General features: G+C 36.2%; 1 long non-coding RNA gene and 1 other non-coding gene across 2 annotated transcripts; one reads left to right on the top strand and one right to left on the bottom strand.

The window, feature by feature from the left end:
* Nucleotides 1-7,298: 7,298 nt before the first annotated feature.
* On the bottom strand, nt 7,299-17,640 carry LOC145720352 (uncharacterized). Its single transcript, XR_014143270.1, has 3 exons — nt 17,351-17,640; nt 17,171-17,246; nt 7,299-8,300 (listed from the first exon to the last, which is right to left on the bottom strand). It is a non-coding gene; the product is annotated as an uncharacterized LOC145720352 (long non-coding RNA).
* A 7,052-nt stretch (nt 17,641-24,692) lies between these two features.
* Nucleotides 24,693-24,798, top strand: LOC115939722 (U6 spliceosomal RNA). The gene has a single exon (XR_004074490.1). It is a non-coding gene; the product is annotated as a U6 spliceosomal RNA (small nuclear RNA).
* The last annotated feature ends 883 nt before the right edge of the window (nt 24,799-25,681 follow it).

The following is a 25,681-nucleotide window of genomic DNA, read 5'->3' as shown; positions in this document are numbered from 1 at the left end:
ATCTGTGGGTAACCCTAGTAACCCTAGTTACTAGATTCTCAAAGTGGACTTTGTCCCTGGAAAAAAAAGTTCTCAGATGGAAGATAACAAAGTTATGTTTAAAAAGCTGCCCACCACTAGGGGACTGAGTGGGTTTTCTCTTTTGGACTCTGGGTGAAGACAGGCACCCACAAGGGAGTGGAAGGTATTGATCTATGGCTGACAAAGATCTTCTCAATTCTAGACACTTTGTGTTCAGATACTTGGTTCTGATTGAATATCTTCCCCCAACACACACACACACACACACACACACACACACAGGTAGACTCAGTTGACATAATCTTTATGAGCAGATTTATAAAGTGAGAAAATGCTATGTATAATGACGATATGTAGCCACATTTCTGGATGTTAATATTCCATGCTATGTCCAATAAACCCTACAGTTTGATTAGAATAGGACGTTGTAAGCAACAAATACTTTGAGTGAGGGAATGCCACATTGCAATCTCTCATTATAATAAGATTAAATAATTTATTTATTATATGAAAATGATATGCCTGAATATCAGCCCCAAGTGCATTGAAATATTTTAGAACCACTGTTTCTCATATATGCTTTCACACTATGGAAGGGGAGGCCAGGGAATTTTAACAGGGAATAAACCCTCCAGGGGTAATTGAGATATCAACAAAACATTGATATAAATTTCTGGTGTTTTGTTTGTTTTAGTAAAATTAAAAGTTTGGTTGATTCTCTCTCGGTAGTCCCTTTTAGGTCCTGTGTCAGAGCAGGTATTAACTGATCTATTCTTAGAGATAAATAAGATGGAGCCTGTAAGAGAGCTGAACTTTGACAAGTGTGATCTATACAACTGTACTACTTGAGTTAAAGAAAGTAGTGTTCAAGGAACTGGATCATAAAGTGACTTTCTGTTAGAAAGGGCTCCCTCTGAGATGGAAAATTAAATATTCTATAACTTATTAAACTTTAAAAAAAACACATGAAATTTAGTGAAGAAAAATAAATGTGAATGTGAATAAATATAATTATGGAAAACAAATCAGAATTGTTTGTATATGAGTTCTATTTTAAACTAATAATCCTAGTTTTCAGGACAACTCCTTTTCTTATCTATACAAGCAGTCTAATAAGAAAAAGTAGAAAAAGATCTGACTTAGAAATGGCAGCTTGTTTAGTGTAAGCTTAATCAGAGACAATAAACAGATATATTAAAACTGACATCATGCCAAAAATAGTAGTCCTTAAAAGGCTAAAAGTTTTATATATTAAAACCAGAAAGAGGGGTACGTGGGTGGCTCAGGCAGTTAAGTGTCTGACTTCAGCCCAGGTCATGATCCAGCACCCCGCACAACAGCCCACTCGTGCTCTGTGCTCAGCAGGGAGTCTGCTTCTCCCACTCCCTTTGCCCCTACCCCCGCTAGGGCTCTCTCTCATTCTCTCTCTCTGTCAAATAAATAAATAAAATCTTAAAAAAAAAAGAGAAAGATTTTTCCTTTCAGTTGAAGCCATCTCTAGCTAGAGATAAGGGAGCCTGAAAGAAGTCTGTTCTACTTGCCATTCTTTTAAGAAAAATTAATTTTAAAATTAGGATTACAAGCTGAAAATCCTTCCCATTTGAGAATTTTATTACTAGAAATTTTAAACTGAAAAAAATAAAGTGTAGTTGATTTTTTTTTCTCCACTAACTTTAATTAAGACAAGATATTTAGATGACTGAATTATTTTACAGGTTTGGGTTTAAAATATTTGAATATATGTTTTTATTCCTATGATGATAGTGAATTACAACTAATAAAAATCTGGTTACAAGTATGAAACTTTAATTACTGAAAAATTCTGAATTTTGCACAAAGATTGAAATGGTGAAAATTTTCTAGATTTCTTTTATTTCCTTATATAATTCATCATTATCCAAATTGATATTTGAAAGTATATGAATATAAGCGTAGGTTTGTAACTACATTATTTGTCAATAATTAAAGTCTTAAAATTGGTTTCTGTGGGGGCGCCTGAGTGGCTCAGTCGGTTAAGCATTTGCCTTCAGCTCAGGTCATGATCCTGGGGTCCTGGGATCCAGCCCCGCATTGGGCTCCCTGCTCAGCAGGGAGTCTGCTTGTCCCTCTGCCCCTCCCCCTGCTCATGTTCAATCTTTCTCTCAAATAAATAAATAAATAAATAAAATCTTTTTAGAATAAATAAATAAAATTGGTTTCTATGAATCTGACAATATTGCAAATTATATGGTTCTATAAAAATTATTCCACTTAAATTTTCTAGATAGATTTTTAGAAAATTCTGTGACATATCCTGGTATCCATGTTAATTGTATTTTACCTTGTTGTTAACTCAGATTTTTTGGATTCCTTAATTGATTTTTGTCAGTTTGGACTAATACAATCCCAAAGTAATAGATTATATGTATTTATGTAAACATCTTTGAAGAAATTAAAAGTTTTAGTACCTTAATAGCCAGGGATGGAAGAAAATTAAAGTAATAAGCAATTTTAATGTGTGTGGGTCTTTGAGGGCATAGATAATACTTAAACATGATGTAAAAAAAAAAATCCATTTCTGCTTGTCTATATACTCTCTTATCACCTAAATCTAACTAAATGCTAATTATCCTCCAAGGGGTACATCTTTCTAGACAATTCATATTGTGTTACAGATCATTGCAACATATACCCAGTAAATTTAATTCTAAATATATTGGGCCCCCAAACAAAGAAAATAAAGACATATAATCTCCTTGTGTGTGCTATCTATATATTTTTGTCTAATTATAAATGGTCTTGGTTCATCATAACAGTAGTAAAATAATATGGGTATTCACTTTTTAAACCTTTTACCTTAGAATTGTTCTAAGATTGATAGAAGAGTTGCAAAGGTCATACAGTGCTTTCATATACCTCCACTCAGTTTCCTCTAATGTTAATATTTTTTGTAACCATGATATATTTATTAAGACTAAGAAATTAACATTTAGTGCAATACTATGAACTAAACGAGTCTTTTTTCCACGGTTGTCTTTTTTCTGTTTCAGGATTCAAACCAGGATACTATACTATATTTAGTTGTCATGTCTCCATAGGATCCTCCAATCTGTGATCATTTCCCAGGCTTTTATGACCTTGACACATGATGTTGATGAGTATTGGCCAGGTATTTTGTAGAATATCTCTCAATTTGAATTTGCCTAATATTTTCTCATGAATAGACTGGACTTGTGAATTTTTTTTGAAAACTATCACAGAAGAGCCCTTCTTAGTGTATAATATTGGGGCACATGCTATCAACATTATTTATTACTAATAACATTAACCTTGATCATCTGGTTAAAGTGGTATCAGTCAGACTGCTCCACTGTAAAGTGCTTTCCTTTGCGTACCTTATTTGTTAGAAAGGAGGTTACTAGGTCCATCCCATATTCAAGGGGAAGGAAATTAAGCTCCATCTCCTGGGACAGGACTGTCAAAGAATTTGTGGTCATATGTTAAATTAATTAAATATTTAAACAGTATTTAAATTATTAAATATTTAAACAATATTTAAACAGTAATTAAATATTTAAATATTTAAAGGAAAGAGGTACTTTGAGGCTATAGGAATTAGTTTTGATATCCCTATTAAATATAATTTATATTAAAACTAAAGTTTTAAAAGTTGTCAATAATATTGTAATTTAAAAATATTTTATAGAATGATAATCATAGCTAACATAGAGTGCTTACTCTGTGCCAAGCAGTGTGCTAAGTATTCTATCTTTATTATAACTTGATGAAGTAAGTACTATTATTTTTTACATTCAACAGATGAAAATACTAAGACACAGAGAAGTTATATGATATGCCCATTATTATATGGCTAGTAAGTACAGATCTGAGATTAAACGCTAGAAAGTGTCAGTCTGACTCAGAACCTGCTTTGTCCTCTTAAACATGATGCTGTATTTGTCTCTCTGAGACAAATAGTTATGTAGAGATATATCAAGGAATATTAGAGCATTTGTATACATAAGAGAATTTGTATGCAATATCGAGGAGTAAGGCTTGAGACTCAGGATAGATGTAAAATAAATTGTAAAACTGTTCTACTGAGACCCAGTGAAATTGAAATGAAATAGGCACATATAAATGGTCTAACAGATCAACTTTAAACAACGAAAATCTCATTCTTCTGCAGTGGATATCTCGAATATATTACAAACTGCTATGTATCAAAAGACACAGAAAAACAACCCAACAGAAAAATGAACAAGAACATGAATGGATGATTTGCAGAACTTAATGGATACTTAATTTCATTAGTTATCAAAAAAATGAAATTTAAACCACAATGAGACAGCATTTCATTTCCAACAATCGGTGAATCTGAGGACACTGACTTTTGGTGAGGATATGGGGAAATGGGAACTTGGACATGGCTGGAGGACATATAAATGCTCATAAGAGCTTGGCAATGCCTGGTTGCCTCTGAAAATCTGTACATCTTACCCTTCACTTTATCCTTTCTAAGTGTCTGTCCTAGAGAAATTCTCAGTCAGGTACATGAGAAGTGATCTATAAAGATGCTCACGACATGCTCTTGGTAATAGCAAGATGTGGAAATGACTATCCCTCAGTGTTGAATTGGTAAACAGTGCCATGATACAGAGTTAACATGAAACTGCTCAGCCTAATTAGATTAATATGAGTAAGACTTCAAAACATACTTTTGGATTAAAAAAAGGTACCTTCAGTATAATACCATTCATGCAAATGTTAAACCACCAAATAGTGGTCTTGTGCTTATTATTTATAGAAATGTGCATGCACAGTAAAGGGTCAGAACATTACGAGAGTGACACTATCATTCTAGGATTTGGGCAGTGAAGGGAGAAAAGGAATGATCAATAGGGCTTTCGTATCTATATTATTTTTTCATTAAAAAAGCAAGTATAATAAAATGTTAATATTGCTTAATCTCAGAAGTAGATAGATAGGGAAGTCTTATGTACATTATGCATTTTACTTTTTGTTTAAAAGGTTTTATAATTGACTGTTAAAAGTAATATATGTGGAATTTTTTTTCTTGAAATGGGAAAAAGAAGGGGGTTTAAATATTTCTTTAATCAAAAAAATCCCTTTGAGTTTTTATTTGACAAACTTCCTTCTTCCTTGTTATGGGGATTAGTAATCTCAAATTGTATTTACTTCTGTGGTTTCATTCTGAAAAAGAAAATTTGACTGGTTTACATAAAGCCCTCCACTAACCTAGATTCTAAGCTGGAGGTTTTAAAAGGAAATTATTTTCTTTGGCAGTGCTGCAGGGAAAAGGCAAAACATTTTGATGTTGACACTTCTGGTGAAATGTTCTAAAGGTCACCAAGCTTGTGTTCCCTCGTGGTGTCTGCAATGTGGGCCTTAAAACTACCCTGTCTCACCCCTCACTTGGTGCAAGGGTGTTCAGAGCAGAGTGGAAAAATTCTGAGAACATGCATGATGCTGTTCTGGGATTAATACTTAATGCATTGTTTCTACTTGTTTGCAAAAATCCCAAGATTGTTTTAAAAGTTTTACTTACAGCGGCTATCTCAGTGAAAATGTATGATTTTGCAAAGATAAAAAATGACATCCAACTTGTATTATTTGAAGTCCTTGTAATCCAAAGAAATGCTTCCAGGAATTATTTTCCAATATGTAAAATGTATGTTTGATATATTTTACATATAGTCTCTAGAAGCTGGATGTACTTGATTTTGTTAACTACACTGGTAAATCATTGTAATACCACAGTGCTTGACAATTTGTTTTCAATTGCTAGAGAAACATTAAAAGCATACTACTTTCACTTTTTGGTTATACTTAATTTTAAGTAAATAATGCATTTGAGTCAAAGCAAATAAAACCTTTGCTTCTGAAAAATATCTTAAGTTTAAGGGGAAAATGTCATTAATGATGACTGTTTTTTCATTTTTCTGTAGTTTAATTTATAAAATTGTATTTTAATAATGATGATGTACAGTCACTAAGTACTTTTTAAAATTAATCTTCATCTTTTGGGGGTTTTTTTTGCTTCCCACTTATAAATTGTGTTATTTAAAATATGACAAGTTTAAGAGCCTTTTAAAATTATTTTATTCACATAATGTTTTTCAGAAGAAAGGGCTCTGTGGCAGTCGTCTTTGAAATTTTTCATACCATTTGCTGACACTTGCTGGAATAAAAATTTCAGATGGGTTTAGTGTCATCTGAGCCTCAGAAAGAGCAAACGATGAAGCAGAGTGGTAGAAATTACCCCACATTTCACGGTGACTGAGTGAATGAATCAACTGAGGAATGCCTTGCCATTGCCTGCAGGAGGGCTATGTCTATAAAGCCACTGAAATTCCAAACTGAGCCACAGATGGAGTCTGAAAGATATACAGGGCTTCTCCAGATTCAAGACCTACAGTTGTGGGGTGAAGATGACATTGTGTTTCCCGTCTGTGACAAATTCCAGGAGCTGTCATTTTGGCATTCCATTTGAATAAGGATATGAAGAGCAAACATACCCAGATTTATCTTACCTACAGTAAAAGCATCCTTTTAAAGTATAGCATCTGATGAGTTTTGACAAAGCTATCAACCCATCTAACCCCGAATGATCTGGAGCAGCTTTTCATGTACTTAATGGCCAATTGCATACTTTTTTAAATAAAGTACCTATTTAAAACTTTGGGATTTTAAATGGTTTTTTTCCCTATTATTGAGCTGTGTTGAGTTGTTATATCTTATGAATGATTATGAATCTTGTTAGATATATATGTTACAAATATTTTCTCCCTGTTTGTGACTTGATTTTTCATTTTCTAAAGAGTGTTGCAGCAGGTTTTAATTTTAATGAAGTCAAATTCAACAATTTTTTTCATTTATGATTAGTATTTTTACTATCTTGCGAAAAAACCCTTTGCCTCCCCCCCCCGCAAGGTCACAAAACATTTCTCCTGTGTTTTCTTCTAGAAATTTGATAATTATAGTTTTCTATGTTTAGGTATATGATACATTTTAAGTTAATTTCTGTGTTTGATGTGAAGCAAAGATCAAGATTCATTTTATTCCGTGTGAATATTTACTTGGCTAGAATTATTTATTAAAAAGACTATCTTCCCCAATGAAATATCTTGGCACCTTTGCAGAAAATCAATTGGCCATGTAGGTGTGTTCTAAAGGTTATTGTTTAAGAATTCAGTCCCTGGAATTAGTTACACTCTCTGAATTTAAATCCTGTCTCAATGCCAGAGTTTGGTAACCTTGAGCAAATTACTTAACCATGGTAAGCTCCAGGTTACTCATCTTATTCCAGATAGAAATAAGGGATAGAGCTGAAGTCAAGAAGCCCTTAGTAACATGACTTGTCCAAGGTCACACATGTAAGTTAAGTGGCAGAGATTATTCAAACCCAAATCATTTGATCTTCTGTTCATAACTCACTGGACTCTAATACATTGATTTTGTGTTTTTTCCAATTTTATTGAGATATAATCAACATACAGTGTGAATTTAAGGTGTAAAAGCTGTTGATCTAATACACTGATTATACTGCAAAATGATTACCATCATAGCATTAGCTACCACATCCATCACATCAACACAATGATTATTTCTTTTTTGTAGTGAGAAAATTGACCAGAGTATTTACTCTATTAGATCTACTCTCTCAGCAATTTTCAAGAATATAATACAGTATTAATAGCTATAATCAGGGTGCCTGGGTGGCTCAGTCTATTAAGCATCTGACTTTGGCTCAGGTCATGATCTCAGGGTACTGAGATCAAGCCCTGTGTTGGGCTCTCCACTCAGCAGGGAGTCTGCTTTTCCCTCTCCCTCTGCCCCTCCTCCTGCTCATATTCTTTCTCTCTCTCAAATAAATAAATAAAACCTTAAAAAAATAACTATAATCACCATGCTCTATCTATATCACACCTCTAGAAATTATTCATCTTGTGACTAGAAGTTTATACCGTTTGACCAACATCTTCCCATTTGCCCCATTCCCAGCCCCTGATAACCATCATTCTACTTTCTGTTTGAGTTCAGCTTTTTTAGATTCCACATACAAGTGAGATCATACAGTATTTGTCTTTCTCTATCTGACTTATTTCACTTAGCACAATGCCCTCAAGTACCATCCGTGGTGTTGCAAATGGCAAGATTTCCTTCTTTCTTTGGTTGACTAATATTCCATATTATACGTATATGCCACATCGTCTTTATTTATTCATCCATTGACAGACACTTCAGTTGTTTCCATATCTTGGCTATTGTGAATAATCCTGCAATGAACATGAGAGTGTAGTATCTCTTTGAGATCTTGTTCTCATTTCCTTTAGATATATACCCAGAAGTGAGATTACTAGATCATACGGCAGTTCTACTTTTAGTTTTGTGAGGAAATTTTATATTGTTTTCCACTGTGGTTGCAACAATTTACATTCCCACAAACAGCAAAACAGTTCCCATTTCTCCAACCTTGGCAACATGTTACCTTTTTTTTTTCTTTTCTTTTTCAAGTTTTTATTTAAATTCTAGTTAGTTAATATATAGGGTAAAATTGGTTTCAGGTGTAGAATTAGTGATTCATCCTTACATACAACACCCAGTGCTCATCACGACAAGTGCCCACCTTAATCCCCATCCCCCATTTAGCCCACCCCCACTCACTTCCCTCCAGCAACACTCAGTTTGTTCTCTATAGTTAAGAGTCTGTTTTATGGTTTACCTCTCTTTTCCCCCCTATGTTCTTGTTTTATTTCTTAAATACCACATGTTAGTGAAATCATATGGTATCTGTCTTTCTCTGATTGACTCATTTCGCTTAGCATAATACACTGGCTCCATCCATGTCCTTGCAAATGGCAAGATTTCATTCTTTTTGATGTCTGAGTAATATTGCATTATATATACATATATATGTATGTGCATATATCTATGTATGTGTATATATATGTGTGTGTATTTATAAGTGTGTGTATATATATATATATATATATAAAAACAGTCATATATATATCTCACATCTTTATCCATTCATCAGTCGATGGATATTCGGGCTCTCTCCATAATTTGGCTATTGTAGATAATGCTGCTATAAACATCAGGGTGCATGTACCCCTTTGAAACTGTATTTTTGTATCCTTTGGGTAAATACCTAGTGGTGCAATTGCTGGGTCATAGGGTAGCTCTATTTTCAACTTTTTGATGAACTTCTATACTGTTTTCCAGAGTGGCTGCACCAGCTTGCATTCCCACCAATAATGCAAGAGGGTTTCACTTTCTCTGCATCCTCACCAACATCTGTTGTTTCCTGTCTTGTTAATTTTAGCCATTCTGATGGGTGTGAGGTGGTATCTCGTTGTTTTGATTTGTATTTCCCTGATGCTGAGTGATGCTGAACAACTTTTTATGTGTCTGTTGGCCATCTGTATTCTTCTTTGGAAAAATGTCTGTTCATGTCTTCTGCCCATTTCCGGATTATTTATTTTTGGGGTGTTGGGTTTGATAAGTTCTTTATAGATTTTGGATACTAACCTTTATCAGATATGTCATTTGCAAATATCTTCTCCCATTCCATAAGCTGCCTTCTAGTTTTGTTGATTGTTTCCTTCACTGGGTAGAAGCTTTTTATCTGGATGAAGTCCCAATAGTTCATTTTTGCCCTTATTTCCCTTGCCTCTGGAGATGTGTCTAGTAAGAAGTTGCTACAGCCAAGGTCAGAGAGGTTGCTGCCTATGTGTAAGAAAGTGGTCCAATTTCATTCTTCTGCATGCTTCTGTGCAACACCATTTGTTGAAGACTATCCCTTTTTAATGATAGCCATACTAACAGGTGTGAGGTGATATTTCATTGTGGTTATGATTTACTTTTCCTTGATAATTAATGATGTTAAATACTTTTTCACTTACTTTTTAGTCATTTGTATGTCTTCTTTGCAAAAATGTCTATTCAGGTCCTTGGCCCACTTTAATTACATTGCTTATTTATATTTTGTTATTGGGTTATATGAGTTCTTTATATATTTTGGATATTAACCCATTATTAGATACATGATTTGCAAATATTTTCTCCCATTCTGTAGGTTGCCTATTTTTTTTCTTGTTTGTTCCCTTTGCTGTGCAGAAGTTTTTTTATCTTGATGTAGTCCCACTTACTGTTGCTTTTGTTGCTTTTGCTTTTGGTGTCATCTCCAAAAAAAATCATTGCCAAGGCAAATGTCAAGGAACTTTTTTCTGTTTTCTTCTAGAAGTTTTATGGTTTCAGTTGTTATGTTTAACTCTTTAATCCATTTTGAGTTAGTTTTTGTGAACAGCATAAGATAGGGTCCAATTTCATCCTTCTGCTTGTGGTTTTCCAGTTTTCCCAACACCATTTATTGAAGAGACTAGCCTTTTGCCCTTGGAGTATTCTTGGCTCCCTTTTCAAATATTAGGTGACTGTCTTTGCAGGGTTTTTTTCTAGATTCCGAGAGGGCTCTCATCCCATCAGTGTGTTCTACTGGTCTACTTTATGCCACTACCATACTGTTTAATTCCTATAGCTTTGTAGTATAGTTTGAAATCAAAAGGTGTGTTGCCTCCAGTTTTGTTCTTTCTAGGACTGCATTGACTACTTAGGGGTCTTTTGTGGCTCCATAAAAATTTTGATTTTTTTTTCAATTTCTATGAAAAATGCCATTGGAGTTTTGATAAGGATTGCATTGACTCTGTGGATGGCTTTGGATAGTATGGATATTTTAGCAATATTAATTCTTGTAATCCATGAACACAAGGTATCTTTCCATTTATTTGTGTCTGCTCTAATTTCTTTCATTCAAGTCTCAGCATTTTCAGTACAGATCTTTCACCTCCCTGGTTAAATTTATTCCCAAGTATTTTATTCTTTTTGATGCTGATGTGAATAGGATTGTTTTCTTTCTTTCTTATTTAGATGTTTCTTTATTAGTGTATAGAAACACAACTATTTTCTGTATGTTGACTTTGTATCCTGCAACTTTACTGAATTTGTTTATTCCATCTAAGAATTTTTTGGAGTCTAGGATTTTCTTTTTTTTTTAATTTTATTTATTTGAGAGAGAGGGAGTGAGAGAGAGTGAGACAGAGCGCACAAGCAGGGGGAGGGGCAGAGGGAGAGGGAGAAGCAGACTCCCCGCTGAGCAGGGAGCTTGACATGGGGCTCGATCCCAGGACCCCAGAATCATGACCTGAGCAGAAGGTAGCTGCTTAACTGACTGAGCCACCCAGGCGCCCCATGAGTCTAGGATTTTCTTCATATAAGATCATAGCATCTACAAACAAAGACACTTTTACTTCTTTCTTTCTGATTGGATGTCTTTTATTTCTTTTTCTTGCCTGACTACTCTGTCTAGGATCTCCAGTGGAATAGAAGGAATGAAAGTGGTGAGAGTGGGTACCCTTGTCTTGTTCCTAATGTTAGGAAAAGAGCTCTCAACCTTTCGCCATTAAGTATGATGTTTGCTGAGGGCTTATCATATATGGCCTTTATCATGTTGAGATATCTTCCTTCTACACTCAATTTGTTTTTATCATAAAAGATGCTGTATTTTGTCCAATGTGTTTTATCCATCTACTGAGATGATCATATGATTTTTATCTTTCATTCTATTAAAATAGTATAGTGTAATTTGTTGACTTGAGTCTGTTGAACAATTCTTGCATCCCAGGGAAAAATCCTGCTTGATCACTGTGTATGATCATATGCAGTGATAGAAGACAGGCCCTGATCCAAGCCCACAAGCAACTCAGGGCCCTAACCATTGGTGTGTTCTCCCATGATGGCACAGTCTCTCCCTAACCATGCACATGGCAGTGGAGTTTGATGACAGATGTCAGGCCAGCAGTGCACAAGTACACAGCTGGTGAGAGGGTGCACAGTGGTGGGAGTCAGTCAGAGGGGTCTCAGCTGGTGTCTTGCATTCTACAGCTGCAGAGGCCTGCACTGGCTGCCAGGGTGGTTCCTGGCTCTAGTGGGGCAGCTGGCGAGAAATCAGGGAGGAATGTAGGTGATTGACATTAGTGAATGTGAATGCCTATGGGTGAGAGCTAGTGAAATCTGCAGGGTGTAGTCTGTGGCAGGAATGCTGGTCATTGTTTTTTACAGTGGCAAAAATGCTGTATTTGTCTGCTGAGCACTCACTGTGAACTGTGACTGCTGTCTCTGTGTGGCTACTGGTAGACCTTGCTTTTCTTCCTTGTTCTTTGCCATCTCTACATGTCTCACTTTTGCTGGTTTGGGTTGGGTGAAACTGAAGTGAATCCTTTGTACAGTGCTCTGCAAGGCTAGAGAAGTTGTTCATTCACTGTGTTTTTACTTTCCTGGTAAGGGGAATTTTTCTAACTGAGAGTTCCCTGTTGGCACTGAGCAATGCTGGCATGAGAGGTGGGATAATGCAGGCAAAATGAAACTGTCTTCCTTCTGTGTTGTGTGTGGTATTCTCAGATTTTTTGTTCTGCTGAAGTTTCCTAAGAGGACTACAGAGCTCTCCCAGAAGTGTTTGGTTTGTGACTTGTCATCTAGTTGTTGATCTTTGTGGGGAGACTGAAGCTGGGGTCTCCTAGCCTGTTCTTTTGGTAATGTCACTTCTACATTGGCTTTCTTAAAAAGCATGACTCTGAATTCTTTCCATAAGTTTGGGAAAATATTCACACTTTTTGACTTTTCATATGCTTACATGTGAGGGAAAAGCAAGAAATCTACCAAGCCATTTGCAGTTTTATGGGAATAAAATCCTAGTCTTTGTAATTCCTGTAAAGTTCTTCCAACCAAAAAAATTCACTCAGAAGTCCCAAAATAGTATTCTTATATTTTAAATATTCATTTCAGGTATCTCTTCTGTTTGTGTGTCATATATCCCTAATAGCTTAAGATAATAAGCTCAAAATAACTTCAGATGATCTAGGGTTCAGAACAAATATATTAAATTAATTAATAATTGATGCAGAATAGGTATTGTTATTTTAGAAGTAGTATGGCCTTTCAAATCCTTTGAATAAGCCTAGTCCCTTTTTAACTCTGGGATTGTAAACTTCTAAATCAAAGCAGAGACGTTGGATTAACAAGTCATTCCAGAGAATTTCACCAAAAAAAGAACAGATTGAGACACTTTCCTACTCGAATTTATCGCTCTCATTCTGGAATTTTCTTTTCTTTTTTTTTTTTTAAGATTTTATTTATTTATTTGACAGAGAGAGACACAGAGAGAGAGGGAGCACAAGCAGGGGGCGTGGGAGAGGGAGAAGCAAGCTTACCGCGGAGCAGGGAGCCTGATGCGGGGCTGGATCCCAGGACCCTGGGATCATGACCTGAGCCGAAGGCAGATGCTTAACGACTGAGCCACCCAGGCACCCCTCATTCTGTAATTTTCATTTGAATTTTACAAAAGGATTTTATTCTATGAAATCAAAATACTGAGTTGCCATATTCTCCCTGGTAATACACTTCACAAAACTTATGACATGTGTGTGTATGGTGTCAAATGAAATTTTGCCAAACCATATTTACTTACATAAAGTAAATAAATTTACTTACATAAAGACCACAGCATAAAATTTACTTACATAAAGACCACAGCATAAAATCTGTTTCAAATGAAATATTAACTTCTCTTTTCTTTGAAATATGTGAATTCAAAAAATTAAACATCAGGACAAAGTATTTAAAAAAAACTTCCTTCTTTCAAAGATAAAGTGTTGGAGGGGTGCCTGGGTGGCTCAGTCGTTAAGCGTTTATCTTCGGCTCAGGTCATGATCCCAGAGTCTTGGGATCGAGCCCCGCATCAGGCTCCCTGCTCGGCCAGGAGCCTGCTTCTCCCTCTCCCACTCCCCCTGCTTGTGTTCCCTCTCTAGCTGTCTCTCTCTCTGTCAAATAAATAAAATAAAATCTTTAAAAAAAAAAAGATAAAGTGTTGGAAAACTGTCTCCTTTAACAAAACAGATTTTGTCCTGGTAGATAATAGCATATCTCTAAATAATGTGCTCGAATCAAAATCTTTTAATTTATACATTTTAATTGAGTTTCTACTGACGTATTTCTGTAAGAGCTGATAATCTAGTCTCCTTAATTTTTTCTGTCACATTCTATTCTATGATCATAATTAAGCCATCTGGACTTGTTGACTGTAAAATTTATAAACCATTAAACAATGTTTACCTAGTCTATGAAAGTACTGTTTACTGAAAAAAAAAAGTATGATATAATGATAGCATTACTTGCCATACAAATTTTGGATTATCTTGAGATTCAATTCACTTTTCCTTTTCTATTCCTTACTTGTTCTTATCCTTTTCAACTTTCCCTGTTCCAGGATCCTATCTAGATTACCACATTACATTTAGTTGTCAAATTTCCTAAGACAACTCTTGGTTGTGACAGTTTCTCAGACTTCCCTTGTTTTTGATGACCTTGTCAGTTTTGAGAAGTACTGGTCAGACATTTTGTAGAATATCTCTCAACTAGAATTTGTCTGATGCTTTTTCCGTGATTATAGTGGAATTATTGGTTTTGGGGTGGAAGCCCACAAAAATAATATGTCATTCTCATCACATTATCTCAAAAGTATCATATCAACTTTATCATATCAACATGACATCCCTGTTGATGTTAACCTTGGTCATCTGGCTGAAGTAGTCTTTGTCAGGTTCTCTACTCTGACGATATTAATTTTTGTCCTTTGTATAGTATACTCTGTGGAAGGAAGTCAGTATGTAAAGCCCATACTTACGCTGAACCTCCTTGAAGACAGATTATCTACATAAATTATTTGGAATTCTTCTGTAGAGGAGATTTGTTTAGTCTCTCTTATTTATTTATTAAATCAATTATTTATAGCAGTATGAACTCATGAATATTTATTTTACATTTTGATTTATAATCCAATATTGCTTTATTTTGTTGCTCAAATTGTTCCAGCTTTGGACATTGGGAACTCTTTCATTGGCTTCTGTGTCACTTTGTTATACCCCATCATTGTGTGTTTCCTTTTAAGACTTTCTTGTTTTCTGGAACTACAAGATGCTCCAGAATCATATAATGTATGTTGTGCTCCAATCTTAGAATTGCCATTTACCCAAGGATTCCTGGTTCTTCTTTTTTTGAAGAATGGTATTAGAAACTAAAATCTGCACACTAGGTATGCTCATTGTTCTTGGGGGATTGTTGCTTATTGACCCATTTACCTGACAAAGCAGGAAAATATATGTGTGAATACTAACTAAAGTACATAAATGTATCTATAAATAACTCTGTATGTAACCATTTATATCTATATTAAACTAAACATGAGTTCATACTGATGTTTTAAATTCTAATCCACGGGGCCCCCCTGGGGTTGTTCAGTCGGTTGAGCATCTGTCTGCCTTCACCTCAGGTCATGATCCCAGGGTCCTGGGATCAAGCCCCACAGCGGGCTCCCTGCTCGGTGGGGAGTCTGCTTCTCCCTCTGCCCCATACCCCACTCATGCTCTGTCTCTCTCTCAAATAAATTAATAAAATCTTAAAAAAAAATCTTAAAAAAAATAAATTCTAATCCATTACCAGGTAAATCAGCAAGCCTTCTCCCCTTGCTTATCTCTAACTTCCCACTTCAACAACATACATATGAATAGTTTTATAAAGGAATTGTCATTTTGTAATTTTACAATTAATAATTTGTTTTATAGATTGGAAGTAATTATATAAACAAGAAATACAGCATTAGCACATTATCTGTATTGCCGTGTGTGTTTTCATTTACCATGAAGTTGATGGGCATTGATGTGGGAAACAAAGGCAAAAGAAAAATTATTAAATTTCTTTACTATCTATAACCCATTGACATGTCCTTGAAACAGAGTGACATTCCTCTAGGGACTCAACTGCCTAGATATTAATACTTTGCTAAGGGCAAAAGGCAATCCTAGCCCAACTAGCACCGCCCGCCCCCCCCCCCCCCAGGATCCTGTATGCTTACTTTAACACATAAAAATTCCTTTAAAAATTTCCTTTATCTCTAAACCCCCAAGATATGGTTGGTAATCATCCCCCAAGCATATGGCTCACCAATATACATCTGAGGGGTCTCATGACTAAGATTTTATTAGACGGTAATAAATGACCCCTTCCCAACAATAGCTAGCCCCTCAAGGTTCCAGAAACTTTGCTTCCAAAATTCCTTAGAGACTTATGCTATCCCTAACCCCCTCCCAACTTGGAAGTATATAATGGGCCACTCCTCATGACCCCAGTGCAGCTCTTTCTGCCCATGGGTCCTGTCCCTGTGCTTTAATAAAACCACATTTTTGCACCAAAGACGTCTCAAGAATTCTTTCTTGGCCATCAGCTTCAAATCCTAACATCTTGTCCTACATTAGGCATTATACTCATACTGATTTGGATAACTCATTCCTTCCCTAAAATTTTCAGACCCTTTTTTGAAAAGTTTTTAAGTAATTAACTTGTAATATCACCAGAAATTTTTTTTTAAGATCTTATTTATTTATTTAACAGAGAGAGACACAGAGAGAGAGGGAACACAAGCAGCAGGAGTGGGAGAGGGAGAAGCAGGCTTCCTGCTGAGTGGGGATCCCAATGCAGGGCTTGATCCCAGGACCCTGAGATCATGACCTGAGCCGAAGGCAGGCGGTTAACAACTGAGCCACCCAGGCGCCCCCGTAATATCACCAGAAATTTTATGTGCTTAATGGTCAGAAGGGTTTTTTCCGGCACCCAAATGACCTTTTGTTCACAGGATTTCCAACTGGCCATTAGGGGGCCAATTTACACATTTTCTTTATATCTAGAGTATTAAATTTCATACATTATTTTCTCTGACTTATATGCACTTCTGTTATTCCATTAAACTACTAAATTTTCATTAAACTATGATTAAAGACATGGAGAAAGACTTTATATACATAAGATAGTCTATGTTCTTCAGTTTATATTCAGATCATTAATATTTTTCAACCTAATCTAATTATCCAAGGTAATTGATAGAGAACATAAAAATTTACCTTCAATGAATATAAACAATAGAACAGTTAAATAGAAATCTTCTCTAAGATTGTTGTATCAAATTCACATTTTTTAGACCATTTCTTTCTTACAAATTTCACCAGAGCACAACTCTTTCTATGCATATTTCTGTGCTTACCTTGGCAATAGCATGTGGGAATCGAGTGGATGATCCACTGTAGAAGAAGCAGAGCCAATCTTCTTGTCATTGGAGCCTAAAAGGGTTTTTTTGGTCAGAATAACAACAGAATTTGAAATGTTAAGCAGGAAACTTGTAGCACTGGGAAAATAAAAAAGACACCCATGACTCCGTTCTTACTGAGGTGCTGTGGTGGGCCAACTCTGCACAATAGTGATGTAGTTTTGGAATATAGGTGAGCTTCAGTGGGGTGAGGTCCGGAGCCGATGGTCGAGAACGAATTCTTCAGACATCTTTGTGCAAAATGGTGGTTTTATTAAAGCATGGGGGCAGGACCCCTGGGCAGAAAAAGCTGCACTGGGGTTGTGAGGAGCAATTGATTATATACTTGGAGTTGGGGGAGGGAAGGGAAAAGGCAGGTTTTCTAAAGAACTTTCATATGCTAAAGAGGACCTGCAAGATACTGGAGACCTTGCCATTGTCAAGTTGTTTTTCCCTCTAGTAAACCATTAACAAAGACAGTTGGGAGCTTCCTGGAGGAACTTTATACTCTGCCTGCCTCAAGTACTTGTCAATGGGCTACAAGTTATAAGGACATTTATTTTTTCTACATTTCCTTCTGGAAGTTTGGTTATTGAATAGAAAGAATGCTTTTTTTCTTGTAAATCACTAATACATTTGTAAACTGAGGGAGACTCTTGTCTTGCAGGACTGTAATCTCTATAAGTTAACCATTTGTTTTTCCTTCCCTTAGCTTTAGGGCAGCCAGGCATGCTTGAGGAATGTCACACATATTCCGTGGCAGGGCAGGCTTGTGCTTTGTCCTCAGCCTTCTTGCCAGACAATAGGATAAAAAAGAATTATTTTGAAGTGGTAGCGATGGGAAAGAGTAATGGTTAAGTAATCCTACTGCAGAGCTGAGAGAGGAGAATGAAGAAGCCTGTTTGTTGTGATCAAGAAAAATGAGGACTTATAATTTAAGTGGTTTTATGCTTTTCTCTGTAAATGGCAAATAAATGTGTCATTTGGAAGCTAGAAACATAAATTAATCACAAAAATAATGATGCAATTAATTAAACTAAGTATAATGAAACTGGTATATCTGAGAATAATACAGAAAAGTGACTAAGACAAAGCACTACAGTTGAAGTTTCAAAACCTCTGACCCAAAATAAGCTAGGTTCTTTCAGAGCACAGGCACTGCTAATTTTCTATGGGCAGGATTATCCCAATTTCAGGCTCTGAGTGCAAAGCACCTCTTCTCTCCCTCACATTCCCCATGTACACTCTTATGCCTGAAATTTTTTTGTGGGGTAACTGACCTTTACTCTTCATTAGGCACTTGGACTGAAATGCCAAAAACAATGGCTCTGTCTCCCAGCCAGACATAAAAATTTACAGTAAGATGTGCATGACTGAGATCAGATCTTTTATCTGAGAAAAAAAAAATTTTTTGATAGTGAGGAAATGCCAGGGGAGAAAGGGAGAGATTTGGAGATGATAGTTAGGTAAGGAGGAAGAAAAGTCCCTTCCCTCACTGCTTGATCATGAACCAGCCTTGCCTGTTAACTTCTGTGGTCACTACTTTTGGTTCCACTGTGGTGCCCCACTGATTCACCCTAGGAACATATGGCCAATTATCTACCACCCTCTCTAGTGTCAGAAGCAAAACAACAACATTTCAAAAGGCACACACACTTTACCCAGTCATTGCCCGCCCTGGGTGGAACAAGAAGTTAAGCAGATAGAATGCACAGGTGTGGCTTTGCATTATATTTTATATGGACTGAACTTACAGGAAAGGGGTAGTTCTTAAGGGATGATTCCTTCCTTTATGGTAATTCCCAGAATAGAGTTCTGGAAAATATTATTCTTGGAGAAGCCATTTCAAATCTATGATTACTCCATAGAGGCAAAGAGTTGATATTCTTTAAAGTTCATTTTTGATGCTTTTGGCTATATCACCTTTTCATATATTCTATTACCATTAAAGCAGAGAATTCTGTTTTTATAGGAACATAGAAAGAAGAGATCTTCTCTGGAAATCCCTAGATGTCTATATATATATGAGGTCAAGACAGTTTTGTTACATGATTAAAATGGAAAAAAATGACTATGAAAAACTGAGGAAAACCATGAAGAGTGCACCAGACAGTAAGAAAAGATCTTTGTTCCCCAGGATGCCAGACTTGCTATTGAAACTCTCATTTTTGTATGTTCCTTTATTTTCCACTTTATAGTTTTCTGCTGCTTCAAAAAAGCATGGAATTATTGTTTAAAACAAAGTTAACAGAAATATGTATTTTCCACAATTTCAGGGCCATTCCTCTGGGAATTTCTCTGGAAGGGACTATCAGCTTGCTACACAGAAGAGTCAGTTCTATATGTAGGCCTACACAGTGTGTAGGAGCTTTGATATGGGTATATATATATATATATATATATATATATATATATTAAGTCCCATGGGAATTCTGATGTGCAACTAGGATAAGGAACTATTAAGAGGAGGCTTCTCTTCTTTATTCTATAGTCACTTCCATAAGTGACTTAATCCAGTTCTCTGATTGTAAATACCATCCATGTGATAATCACTCCCAACTTTACATAATTCAAGCCAAACCTCTTGTTCAACTACACATTCCTATATCCAGCTGTGTAATACTTTAAATTTTTACTTGAATGAATAGGAATTTCTAACATTACATGACCCAAATAAAACTTTAAACCTCAAACCATCCCCCATCTAATCTTCTTGAGTTCCCTATCTCAATGATGGCAACTTCATGCTTCCACTTTGCTCACGCTAATCTCAGAGCCATTCTTAATACATCATGTATATCATGCCTTGAATCCAATTCATCCTCAAGTCCCATTAGCTTTACTTCTCAAAGACACCCCCAACTCAAAAACTTCTCACCAGCTATAAGGATCCCACTATTAATGAAGGCATCATCATCTTGCAACTGAATTGTTGTAAAAGATTTCACACTGATCTCTTTTCATCTTTCTTCACTTCCCTGTGTTCTATTTTTCACATAGTGCATGGTATACTTTTAAAAAGTGAGAGAGGTTATTTCACTCTCCTGTTTAAAATCCTCCAAATGGCTTTGTCATTCACTCAGAGAAAATCCAAAGTTCTCATTATACCCTACAAGTCACAAATCTTCCAATCTTACCACCTCTAACTACTTCTTACTAATAATGCTCAGATACACTTGTTTTTAAATATACAAAGCAAACTCCTACCTTGGGATCTTAGCACCTGCTGTTCTATATGCCTGGAATACTTTTTTTCCTAAAGCTTTGAAGTTTGTCCACTTATTTCAGGCTTTTGCTCAAATATCATTGCATTAGAGTCCTCCTTAGAACACACTTTATAATATGCACACACATATACACACACACACACTTTTTTTTCCTTATTCATCAATTGTCACCCCCAGCAGAATGCCTGTTCCTTGAGAGAGAAACATTAATTGGTTTATTGCTATATCTTCAGTGCTGGGAGCATTGCCTGGTACTTAGTAGAAGCTGAATAAATAGTTGATGAATAAAAAATGTCATAGAGAAAAGATGATGAGACAGATATGGACAAATGGTTGGGGATGACGGCAAGTGGCAAGAGCATGGAAAGTGCTGACACTTTGACACACCTGTCCTGTCATTGTAAAAAGTCAAATCCCATCCTCAGCAGGTAAAGTTGTGCATATGCAAAATGGACCTTGGGAGAGAGGCAAGGAAGACTATCAGGTGTCAGTTACCTGAATGGTCTCTGCTGTCACAAAGCCTGATTTTGAGCTCCACTTCCACCATATCCCCATGTGACTTTAGTCAAGCCACTGAACCTCTCTAAACTTCTATATGCCTATCTAAAAATGGGTTAAAAGAGTTTGTTGTTGGCAGGATTAAATTAAGATAATTCATAAAATGTACTTTGCACAAAGTAGTTGTCATTAAATATTAGCTGTTGTTTATTATTACCTGATAGAGTGGGGCTGGCTAGTGGTGAAATAATGAAAGAAAGAGAAAAAAAAAAAGGATCAGGAGAGCCAAGAATTGGGCTTATTCTGTAACAAATATTTAGGTAAGTAAGGCCTTTCTTACCTGTTAAAGTGCTTGTTTAGAGGAAGAATTAAGTGGCAACAGGAATGGCAACAGTCACAGTCTTTCTAGTGTTGACCTAGTTAGACCTTTAGGTTTCATGAATAGAGGTAAGGCATAATTAGATCAACTGCCAGATGAAAGAGGAAGATAGTTGAGAAAAACAAAAGCCTGATTCAGCAGAGGATTTAGTGCGTCATGTTACACCACATCCTGTTATTTTTTTCAGCTATAAACCAGTATCATGTGTCCTAGCAGCATAAGGACAGTTAAGACTAATTTATTCAACGTCAGCAACAATTGCCAGAGGCCACTGACTCCAGCTTTAGTGAACATGGCTATCAAATGATGAAGAAAAGTACAAGTGAGAGATCTCTTTATAATCCCCGCTCTTGGAGAAATGATAGATGTATTATAGCATTATGTAAATATAGAATTATATTTTTTTATTCAATCACAATAATAAATAAAAAAACTGTAAGGATATGTTTTATTATATTTACTCTGTCAATTCTATCTTCTGCCCATTTCTCCAATATATACACCTTTAATATGTTAGTAAATCCAAATATTAGCTCATATCCAATCATACCATTTGAGATTTCTATGATTCATAAGCATGCTTGAATCATTTTGGAGCCAATTCACAATTTTGGTATTTACCAAAACATTAAATACTAAGATTTGTATCACAAGTATCAACATGATTAAGGCAATCAGGTTGGCGAAACCCAACTCAGAGATGACTGATCTCAGAAACGGAAATGCACAGTTGGGCATTAATATTGTTTTTATTGAGAATCTCCTATTTCGCACTCCAACATCTCATACAGCTAATTGTTGTAGAATTAGAATTGATCTAAATCAACAGACAGCTCACTCTTACCTGTGTCATGAAGTATCAGGGGTTTTCCATAAGCCCCAGTGTTTGCTGAGTTGACCAGTAACAAATAAATATTTAAGTAAAACATTGAAGCAAAACCATCTCATGTTGAACATGAAACAAATGTTTTAGTGTAAAATTTGAGGTTTAAATCACATCTGTTGTGGCACTCTGGGGAAAGGTATCTGCTCTGAAGATGGATGTTAAGTAGGTCTTGGAAAGGCTCCCCCTAAATGTGTCCATCCATACAGAAAGAAGGCTAATGCAAGTCCCTGTTTTGGTGGCCAACTGTGGCATAAGCAAAACAATCATCAATCAACCGACTAGGGCTATAGCAAGATAAGGTCTGGTCCAGGCTTACAGCTGAGTGGAGCAACTCCCCTGGCAAGTCTTTCTGTGATAAGAAGAGGACAAAAAAAGAAATGAACAAGGCTGCACTATTGATAAATCAGGAGGAAAAGTCTCTTGTCCTCTTTAACTCCTCACACAGGGTAGAGTGTTGGCCTAGTCGTTGAGGCACAGGGAAGTGATAGAAAGGCAACACACAAGACAAGCATAAAACATGTGACCACAGCAGGTTATCTCTGGTCAGTGTTATTCTTGATCCTGATAACTGGGACAACTGCTTACCTGCCTGGAAACTAACACCTGAAAATGGTTTAGGGGTGAGTGGGAATGTAAATTAAGGAGTCATTTCTAGAGAATAATAGACTTCATAACTTAATAACATCTTACATGCCAAAAGCCCACCTAGCCTATGAGAGCCTTGACACTTACATTTAGGGCTTTAAACATTGTGTATTTCAGGCACCTGTGATGCCTCAGGCATAAAGAAGGAGAGAGGAATCACACATTTCCCCATCTCAGACATCACTATCCCTAGATAGAATTTGTGGGGACATCCTTCCCATGGCTGCTAAAATGTGAACTAAAGGGTTATATGAACTAACAAACTGAAGAGTTCATATTGGCCCTTCCTATGTCTGCTGGTCTCAACAAGACCACCTAGAGATTATGGAGCAGTTGTTAAACCACTTCTCTTCCTGTATCAGAGCCTTTAGATGAATACATAGCATCTGAGAGAGAGGGATCCTAGGGTTTGTGGGAACTGTCCAAGGTGGCAAAAAAAGAGGATCCCTTAGGAACTAATCTCTAAGTCAGTACTTATGGTTACCAAAGTTTAAAAACAAATGAAAAAGAGGGAATTTTTCAGTACATAGAAGCTCCAGTTTTTCTTAGTTTTCCAGGCAGACTTCTCTGAAATTTGGGCTATAGTTCAGGACCAGTGATTGGATAGGTCTTAATGGTCATGACAGACTCTCTGATATATCAAAAACCATGGTTGTAGTCACAGGACTACATCTTTCTGGTAGGAGGCTACATAATCCTAGGGAAAGATAGCTGAAATAATCAGCTAAAAGAGAAAGAGACTGATGAAAATCCGTTGACAAGGTTCTCCTCTGGAGGTTGTTCAATGACCAAAGATTATGAATATCTCTGAGACTGTGACCTTACTATTAAAGACTATTGAAGAGATATTTGGAATATGGAGAAGAGAGGAAAGGAAAGGAAAGGAAAGGGAAAGGAAATGAATGGAAAAAGAAGAGATATGTATGTTAAATCCACCAAAGGACAGGAGAAAACAGAAATCTCTTATGTGCTGATGCTGAAAAAGCTATTTCTGAAGACAGTGGAGAGAGGATTAATGGAGCAAATTCTAGAAGATTAAGTTCACTTAGGAAATATGGGAACAGATGCTAGCTGAAGCTAAGTAAGTCTTCCGTGTAGACATAGATGAACTGAGAATACTGAGTGACCACCCCATCACCCTAATTTTTGGTGGCAGTAACTAAAATTTGGGAGAAGCAAGATAGGGAAGTGGTATTCAAGGTTTAAAATAGGGACAAAAGGAGAAGATTACAAAGACATTCCTGGAATCTCAGCTCATACCTTGGTTATGGACACCAATGTGGTCATGACAGCATGTTGAAATCATGACTTCCACATTAAAAGCTTTGGGGTTTGTGGCTAGCCAGCGTTCCTTCCCCAAGTAGAGTTTACATATCCTCAATCCTTGAAAGACCAAGGTCCCAGTGGCATTCTTGCATCTCTGCTACCACCATGAGGTAACTGCTACCACCAGAGGAGAATTGCTTGGAACTAAGAAAAGACCTCTCAGAACCAGAGAAGGGCCATAGGGATAGAAATATATAGAGATATAGTCTCTTAATGGCAAACTAGACTTTGAAGTGCTAAATTCTATTCTCTAACTGATAAGCCTCTATCAATTAGTGAATAAACAGGGTAGAAGAAAGGCAAATTTCTAAGACCTTTTTCTGATTACCATCTGCCCTTCCTATCACTTAAGGTTATAACAATAGCCTTTCCCCTCATACAGTTGGTGATCAGTAATGTCTATGAAATAAATGCATTAAATAACAAAAGTAGGTCTTTGTTGTTTGAGTACCGGTGCTTTTCCAATCTAGGGTACATTATGGAGAGATTGAAATTCTTTGATTAAATCGTGAGATTGCAGTGCTCACTTCAGCAGCACATAAACTAAATTTGGAACAATACAGAGAAGATTAACATGGCCCCTGTGCAAGAAGGACATGAAATTCATGAAGTATTCCATATTTTTTTTAAGATTTCATTTATTTGACAGAGAGAGAGAGAGCACAAGCAGGGGGAGTGGAAGGCAGAGGGAGAGGGAGAAGCAGTCTCCCAGCTGAGCAGGGAGCCCGATGTGGCACTCGATCCCAGGACCCTTGGATCATGACCTGAGCTGAAAGCAGATGCTTAACCGACTGAGCCACCCAGGCATCCCAGGATTCCATATTTTTTTAAAGGAGATTAAGAGTACACTTATCTAGATGAGCACTAAGTAATGTATAGAATTGTTAAATAATTATATCGTATACCTGAAATTCATATAATTAGTATAACCAACTGTATGCTAATCATACTGCAATTTTAAAAATGTGATATTGTAACAATAGAAGAATGGATCATATGAATGCTATATCACATGGGAATCCAACATGAACTATAGTAATAGTGACATCGATAGGGCTATTTTTATCCTCTCCAAGGTCCTAGTACATTATCACAAGAGTAGTCTAGTAAAAACCAGTTACCTCACCTACTTTGAGGATCTTTTTTAGAAGACCCCACAAATTGAGTCCAGATAGCTTTTAATTGATGAAAGCTAAATGATCTGTGGATAGTAGAATGTATCAAAGGGGAATTCATGGCTAGGGTTACTGTACTGTCTCTACATGAAATGAATGTTGGCTATTCACAAGGCAAATGACATCGAAACGTAAATGACTATGGAAGTATTAGAATAAACATTGGATAATTGTTTTATTTAAGATTAGTGACCTAAAGACATCTGTTGTAGAATTGTTGGCTAACAGTTGGTCAGAGAGTTATAGGATCCTACAATCCAAATGCCTTACCAATTGAAAAATAATTCTGAAAAAAAGCACATGAATATCTGTTGAGTATGATACTATTAATTG

Source organism: Leptonychotes weddellii, chromosome 2, assembly GCF_054177405.1.
Source record: "Leptonychotes weddellii isolate Sample4059 chromosome 2, ASM5417740v2, whole genome shotgun sequence".
Classification (NCBI taxonomy): Eukaryota; Metazoa; Chordata; class Mammalia; order Carnivora; family Phocidae; genus Leptonychotes; species Leptonychotes weddellii.
The sequence above is the reverse complement of the archived record's forward strand: the minus strand, read 5'-3'. Positions and strand labels throughout refer to the sequence as shown.